Raw genomic sequence first — 8,798 nt, 5'->3', positions numbered from 1 at the left:
CAAAATCCAAGTAAACAAAAAAATTCTAATTGTATTATATATTACATTTTTACTTTAATTATAATTAATACACATAAGCCTATGTGTATATGTACACATATATATTATTTTTGTAAAAATTTCCTACATGGCCTGAAAATGCCCCCCAAGACCTATGTACCACTTAAGAGAATACCCAGTAGATGGCATGAGAAGCCTCTTTTCAGATTCTTCTTCAGAGGAATCTTCAATACTTACCAAAAGTTTCATTGCTATTGCTTTAGTTTACCTCCCAGAGGTTAACGATAACTCCTCCTTGCTAAAGAAAGCATGCACTTTGGACATGAACATGAGAGATATGAATTGAATATCACCTGAAAGTCTCCCCCACGGAATATTGTAGCTACTCATTTGGAACTTTGTGGGGTTTTTGTCTTCTATCCTTGCCCATCCCTTTTCTTCCCCTTTTCAGCATTTCTTTTTTTTTAATTGGATATTTTCTTTATTTACATTTCAAAGGTTATTATCCCCTTCCTTGGTTTCACTTCTGAAAACCCCCTATCCCATCACCCCTCCTCTTGCTCAACAACCGACCCAGTCCAGCCTCCCTGTTCTGGCATTCCCCTACACTGGGACATTGAGCCTTCTCAAGGGCCTCTCCTTCTATTGATGTCCAGCAAGGCCATCCTCTGCGACATATGCAGCTGGAGCCATGCGTCCCTCGATGTATACTCTTTTGTTGGTGGTTTAGTCCCTGGGCAATCTTCGGGTACTGGTTGGTTCATATTGTTGTTCCTCCTTCAGCAAGCTCCTTCAGCTCCTTGGGTACTTTCTCGAGTTCCTACATTGGGGACCTTGTGTTCAATTCAATGGATGACTGTGAGGATCCACCTCTATATTTTTCAGGTACTAGCAGAACATCTCAGGAGACAGCTATATCAGGTTCCTCTCAGCAAGTACTTGTTCGCATCCACAATAGCGTCAGGGTTTGGTGACTATATATGGGATGGATCCGGGACAGTCTCTGGATGGTCTTTCCTTCAGTCTCTGTTATACACTTTGTCCCTGTAACTCCTTCCATGGGTGTTTTGTTCCCTCTTCTAAGGAGGACTGAAATATCCACACTTTGGTGTTCCTTCTTGAGTTTGATGTGTTTTGCAAATTGTATCTTGGGTATTGTGAACTTCTGGGTTAATATCCACTTATCAGTGAGTGTATACTATGTGTGTTCTTTTGTGATTGGTTTACTTCACTCAGGATCATATTTTCTAGTTCTATCCATTTGCCCAAGAATTTCATGACTTCATCGTTTTTAATAGCTGAGTAGAACTTTATTGTATAAATATACCACATTTTTTGTATCCATACCTCTGTTCAAGGACATCTGGTTTCTTACCAACTTCTGGCTATAATAAATAAGGTTGCTATGCACATAGTGGAGCATGTGTCCTTATTACATGTTGAATCATCTTCTGGGTATATACAAAGGAATCATATAGCTTGGTCCTCCAGTACTACTATGTCCAATTTTCTGAGGAACCACCAAACTACTTTCCAGAGTGGTTGTACCAGCTTGCAAGTCTACCAGCAATGGAGGAATGTCCCTCTTTCTCCACATCCTCTACTGCATCTGATGTCACCTGAGTTTTGATCTTAGCCATTCTGACTGGTGTGAGGTGGAATCTCAGATTTGTTTTGATTCAACCCTTTAACACTAAATGGGAGGGATGAAAGGATAGAGGTCAAATGAAAGGCTTCCCTCAGTAAATTCAAGGGTCTGAAAGTGAGGACATTATCCTTACACTGCTTCCTACTGATTAGGGTCATTGAGTTCCTGGGAGCAAGTTTGATGTTTACCATCAGGAACCTAATTTCTTCTTATTGTTTCTTACTAGGAATGACAACTGAACAAACCAAGACCAACAGTAATCAACAGCAACCACCCAACAAACAAACAACAGCCACTCTACCTCTCAGAGTCCTTGCATTTTTATATACATTCTGAAAGGTCCACAGAATTCCAAATGTCACATAGTCACCCAAACTATCTGCAGCTGGCAAAATCACAGCCCCTGCAAGAGCATGAGGCAAGTCAGAATCAGCTGCTGTGGAAAATGTGAAGCAGCCCACACCTGTGATTAAAAACAAAACAAAACAAAACATATTCTTATATATTTATGTTTTCTAAAAAAAAATCAAATAATCATAATTTTTCTTGTTATCACAGCTAGGCAGATTCTATATCAATCTCATTTCTATGTGTGCATGTATCTACATACACATGTATGTATGTATATATGTATGTATCTACATATGTATACATGCACATATACATATGTGTACTTATATCTATATGTATAAACACAAACATAGACACAGACACACACCCATATATATATGCACACACACACACACACACACACAGATACATGCTACAGAATGACTGTAAAAGATTCAGGAACACTTGGAAGCATATGAAGATTTCAAAGATGTCTAACTGAGAGATTGAAGCAGGAATTTTGTTGGATACCTAAGAGAATTTCCTGAGGATCAACAAACTGTAGCCACAGGTCATAGTAAAGCCTAGCCTCAGGACTAAGCCAATTTATAAAAACGAGTTGTAATTCTATGGAGATTGTAGGAGCAATGACTGGTAATAGATCTTTATAAACAGTGAGAAGATGATCTAAGCCAGGTCCCTGGAAAAGACATATTTGCCCTTCCCCAGGAAGCATTAATAGTTGGCAGCTTTTAAAAGAATAGAGTCCTGTGTTTAACATATAATTTAGAATCACTTTCACAAATGTCAATAGAAGTCACACAGTCTTGTGGAATTCCAATATTTCTCCCAGTTGACAACTATTCTAAATGAGAAATTTCAACAAATAGTTAACTTTTAGTCATTAGGATAAGCCTAATATATTTACAGCAAAATTGAAAATAATCCCTGACCAGTACAGGGTGTTTGGGTATTTAGAGTCACAGATGATGAGACCAGTGTGATGACTTTGCTCAGGATATTTTACTAGGAATGTCAACTTGAGCATAGGATGACTTGTGTTAGCCAGAAAATTCTGAATCTCTACACACAAGAGACATATCTGATGTTAAATCTGCTTTATTCTGTCAGGTCTGAAAAGTCCACCATTAGCCTGAGGAGTAAAGTCACCAAATGTTATTAAATTCCTACCAGGAAGAAGGAGTTCCTTGGGGAAGTCAGCACTACTTAATTGGAGCATATTTGACAAGACTTGCAACTTCTCATAGACTAATTCAATATGCCTGTTTCGAGTGGCCTTTGAAAAGCATTAATAATGCTTCAGGCTTCTTCCTACACCTCCCTACATATAAGGCTGACAAGGCTTGCCGTTATGTTTGAAAGATTGAGTTCGAAGTCCTCAGGAAAAAAAAAAATGTTTCTAATTTGTAAAGCATGCTCGAGCAGTAATAAACAAACTTTGAGGACACAAAAAGAAAACAAACTTGAGAAATGATTCAGTGGTTTCCCAGAAAGATGTCTTTCTTACCTAGCAAATTAAACATTTAATGCACATTATTACAATATAAATATATTGCTACAGTAAGATTTTAAAAGCAGCAATAATGAATATATATGAAGATGCATTGATAAGTCACAAATTCTGTAAAAATATAGACAACATCCAATAAATTCAGTTATTCAATTCCTGTTTTCTTCTAAGGTGTTAGATACTAGGGTGCTGTTAAGTGAATGATTTAGACCCTCATACTAAGACAGCGCTCACTGAATTAGTGGGTTTTCTTTATTTCTGATAAAACCACACACAACATACAGCCCAAAGGAAAGGGCTTATCTGACTTATATTTCCATATCACAGCCCATCATTGAGGAAAACCAGTCCAATAACTCAATGTGGCAACCTGGAGGTAAGAACGAAGTTATACAACATGGAGGAATGTGTCATTGATTGGTCACTAGGACGTGCTCAGTCTTATACAGCTCAGTAATTAAGTAATCTGCTTAATTAGGGGTGGCACTACAAACAATGGGCTGGGCTTTTAAAAAGCAATCACTAGTCAACAAAATGCCTCCAAAGAACTTCTATAAAGACAAGTCTTATGAAGATAATTTCTTAATTTATATTCCCTCTTCCCACATCCCTTTATCTTGTATCAATTTGACAATAAAACTGGCCAGCACTCAGTTCATGATGGTTGTTTAGGAGATGTAGGTTTGTTTTGTTTTGTTTTGTTTCATTTTATATTTAAAAGCAGTCACTCTGTTGGGATTTCATGTGAGTCTCAAACTGAGGGATGCATTTATGTTTGTGATCTTTTTGTAGAATTAAGAATAAAGTCATATTTCTCTTTATAGAGAATGTCACCCTTAACAGTCAACACCCTTGTTCTACCAATTTCTCCAGGAATATTCCCCTTTCACCAAACAAAGACTACTCTATGGATTTTAATTAAACTCTTACAGTATGTCCTTATATAATTGGTGGGAGAAGGTAGCAGAAAGTGTAAAAAAAAAAAAAAAATGCAATCTATGCTATCGCCAGCAAGGCACCAACAGGCCTTGCTCTCATCTTGTGGAGACTCTGACCCAGAGCTTTGAAATCTCTCCACCCAGCTACTAAGTTCCCACTGGTAAATCGCTACCACACCAGCCCTATGCTCCAGGTTCCCATGGTCTTTTGTGGTGCACTTTTTGCAAACCCATTCTTTGCCTCTGAACCTTTCTCTCTGAAACCCAGCTGAGTGGTCACACGATCCTTCACCACACAATCTTAGTATAGAATCAAAAGGAAATACAATCACTGGGCACAACATCTAGCATCCTAATTGTAAGCTACCTGAACCAGGGAGTCTGTGCTACCTACATTTTCTCTCCATCATCTTTCCTATCCACAGCCTGTCCCCTCTCCGACCTCCGCCATCCTTCTTTCTGACCCAGAAGTCCCACCTACTATCCCAGTGATTGGTCTCCTTGAAATCTTTATTCATTAGAAGGGTCACATGGAGTCCTGAGTACTTGATTCATGTCTCTTCCCAGGCAACCTGTCTTGGGGAAGTGAAATTAGCATCAAAATTCAACCAGCACCAGGGATATCCACAACATTTCCCCCTTTTGGTCCAATTAAAAGACTCATAACTTAGATATAAAATGAGTACAACTTTACCATTTTGTAATTTGTAATAAAAAACAAGACAGACCTAATACCCAGTCCATCATTTTTGTCAATTAAATAGAACACTCTGTCATCTGTCCTAACTTATAAAACTTATAAATCTATAAGTTACGTCCTATCTGAAAACTATCTCTCAAATGTTCTCTCAATGCTAAATAGCCTGGGTTGGCTATGAGACTATAAGTAGTCTTTCAACCCCATCAGAATTCCAAGAATGATTAACATTATCTGAAAATATAGGAAGCCTAACACAGCTTAAAGAACTGAGACAAATTGTAGTGACAGTTGCCTACCTATATAGCCCCAGTAAGTCAGGAAGTTGAAGCATCAGTCTTCAGCCTTCTGGCCCAGGATATTCTGACAGACCTTGAAAAGCAGGAATTATTAAGGATGAGCCTATTCTGTCTCAGATGAACTAAGCTGTCCTAACATGTCACTTGTGTCCTCTGAAGAATGGCACTGGTCTACAGGAGAGATAGGCTATTTCTGCCCAGTGACCACCTAGCCACAATGTACCACCTCGTCTGGAGGTAGAGATTCTCAGCTGCTTCTGTGAATACATGAATGGGGAGCAGTTAGGAACAGATTTGTCTCAACAACAGGTGAATAAATAACATTAAATTTCACATTCTGTGGATTTCAGACAACAGCCAGAGAGGAGAGCCAGGGTTGTGGCTCATAGGTGCGTGGCACCATGGCCCAGGCTGGCCTGAGGGGTGCCTGCTACCTTGTAGGCCAAGATGATTTTGAGACCTGTGGATTTGGGATATGAATTCATCTGAAAAGCCACTTTGGGGATATGACTATGATTTCTGATGGAACCAGAATGGAATATATATATATATATATATATATATATATATATATATATATACATATATATTATACTAAGTATATATTAAAATTAAACATTTGACTTAAAATGCCATGATAAAATTTGCATAATGCAAGATGGTTCTAGCTACCTCCTTGGATTGGGTACGATTGGGTATGTTCCTGCTGCTTTACTTCAGTGGATGCAACAAATGTGAAGAGAAAAAGGAGACAGGACTTCCAACTGGAGATCGTCTAGAGCTAGTGCAGAAGCTTTACAAAGGTACTGGAGAAACGGGGAGCCCAGTTGTCAATCCCATTGATTCCGGGGGATCAAGAAACGATGAAAGAGATGTTTAAAATCGATCAGTTCAACTTTATGGCAAGTGAGATGATTGCATTCAACAGATCCTTACCAGGTGTGAGGTTAGAGGGGTGTAAAACAAAGGTGTATCCAGATAACCTTTCTACAACAAGCGTGGTGATTGTTTTCCACAGTGAGGCACAGAGCACACTTCTGCGAACAGTCCATAGTGTCCTTAATCACCCGCCAAGACACATGATAGAAGAGATTGTTCTTGAGATGATGCCAGTGAAAGAGGCTTTTGAAAAGACCTCTAGAGAGTTATGTGGGGGAAAACAAAAAACAAAAACAGTTCATGTAATTCGAATGGAGCAACATTCTGGGTTAATTGGAGCTAGATTAAAGGGGCTTCTGTGTCCAAAGCCAAGTGCTTACCTTCTTAGATGCTCACTGTGCATGTACACCAAGGTAGCTGGAGCCTCTATTAGCCCAGATCAAATGTGATAGAACAGTGGTGTGTTCTATCATCAACGTGATCAGCAATGACACCTTTGAGTACAGGGTGGGCTCTGACATGACCTATGGTGCATTCAACTGGAAGCTCAATTTTCATTGGTATCCTGTTCCCCAACGACAAAAGGAAAGGTGACTGGACTCTTTCTGTCATAACACCTACAAGGGCAGGAGACCTTTTATCAATAGACAGAGATTACTTTCAGGACACTGTAACATATGATGCTGAAATAGATATTTGGGGAGGAGAAAAACCTAGAAATTTCCTTTAGGATTTGGCAGTGTGGAGGAACTTTGGATATACTGACATGCTCCCATATTGGTCATGTGTTTCAGAAAGCTACACCTTACACATTTCCAGGAGAAACAGGGCAGATTGTCAATAATAATAATAACAGATGGCTTGCAGAAGTATGGATGGATGATTTCAAGAATTTCTTCTATATAATTTCTTCAGGTGTTACAGAGGTAGATTATGGAGATATATCAAGACTCAGTTTATATCATAAACTATAATGTAAACCTTTCTCTTGGTACCTAGAAAATATTTACCCTGATTCTCAAATTCCTATTCACCATTTCTCATTGGAAAAAACACAAAATGTGGAAATAAATCAAGGTCTAGATAACATGGCTAGAAAAAAATAATGAAAAGGTTGAAATTTATAATTGTCATGGTTGTGAGGTCACCAGGTTTTTCCTACACTGCCTACAAAGATATAAGAACACACAGACTTTGTTTGCTCATTTCCAAAATGAATGGCCCACTTACCATGCTCAAATTCCACCACCTAAAAGGCTACCAGGTCTGGGAGGATGATCCAGTGAAATTAACCCTGCAGCTTGTGAACAGTGCCTGGATCAAGCCACAGAAGAGGGTAGCTAGGTGCCCAGCATTAGAGACTGCACTGCAAGCCAGTGCCAGCAGTAGCTTCCTCAAAATGTCACCCTTCCCAAAATATTCTGAGACCAAATTTACAACAACAAGGAAAGAAAGAAAGAAAGAAAGAAAGAAAGAAAGAAAGAAAGAAAGAAAGAAAGAAAGAAAGAAAGAAAGGAAGGAAGGAAGAAAGAAAGGAAGAAAGAAAGAAAGGAAGAAAGAAAGAAAGAAAGAAAGAAAGAAAGAAAGAAAGAAAGAAAGAAAGAAAGAAAGAAAGAAAGAAAGAAAGAGGTCCTCTAGCTTTTCCTTTGCTGTCAACCAGCCTTCCTGTCCGAGGACATGAGACTGCAAAGGAGTGAGACTGTGCATACTGATATTTATAGGACTGGAAGAGTAACCCCTCAGCAATTACGTTTGTGAGGAGGAAATATTTACAGTTGAAGTAGAAACTTTAACAGTACTGATATCATCTAAGAGGGTTGTTCCCAATTATTCACTCTATATCTATTTTCCTAGCATTGAAGTTTAAGACCCTGGAGACTCTTTCCCCATGAGTGAGCTAGAACATCTCATAAAACATGACTGATTCCACTGGCTGCACTGCCATTGAATAGGGCTTAATTTATTGGATGGAACACAGAGCCCTTAATGGAGGAGCTAGAGAAAGTACCCAAGGAGCTGAAAGGTTCTGCAACCCTGTAGGTGGAACAACTATATGAACTAACCAGTAGTCCCAGAACTCGTGTCTCTAGTTGCATATGTAGCAGAAGGTGGCCTACTTGGCCATTATTGGGAAGAGAGATCCCTTGGTTTCACAATCGTTATATGCCCCAGTATAGGGGAAAGCCAGGGCCAATAAGTGATAGTGGGTGGGTAGGGTCGCCTGGTGGGGGGAGTATATAGGGGACTTTTGGGGTAGCATTTGAAATGTAATTGAAGAAAATATCTAATAAAAATTGAAATAAAAAATTAACAGAATTAATTTCAATTTTGGTTTTGGTGACCCCTTTTTTCTCAGAGACGTTCCTGAAGAAACTGCTTCACACGTTTTCTCAAAGTATACATAAAGTTACTAAGAAGACATTTCAAGTGGCACCTTGAAAGGACTATATTATTAACACTAGACAAACGGTAAGAA

General features: G+C 38.9%; 1 pseudogene; it reads left to right on the top strand.

The window, feature by feature from the left end:
• The first annotated feature begins 6,077 nt into the window (after positions 1–6,077).
• On the top strand, positions 6,078–7,747 carry LOC110309839 (polypeptide N-acetylgalactosaminyltransferase 1 pseudogene; annotated as a pseudogene).
• Positions 7,748–8,798: the final 1,051 nt, after the last annotated feature.

This window comes from Mus caroli, unplaced genomic scaffold (assembly GCF_978045245.1).
Source record: "Mus caroli unplaced genomic scaffold, Mus_caroli_1 scaffold_12, whole genome shotgun sequence".
NCBI classification, from domain to species: domain Eukaryota; kingdom Metazoa; phylum Chordata; class Mammalia; order Rodentia; family Muridae; genus Mus; species Mus caroli.
Note: the sequence above shows the minus strand (reverse complement) of the source record. Positions and strands in the feature narration are given on the sequence as shown.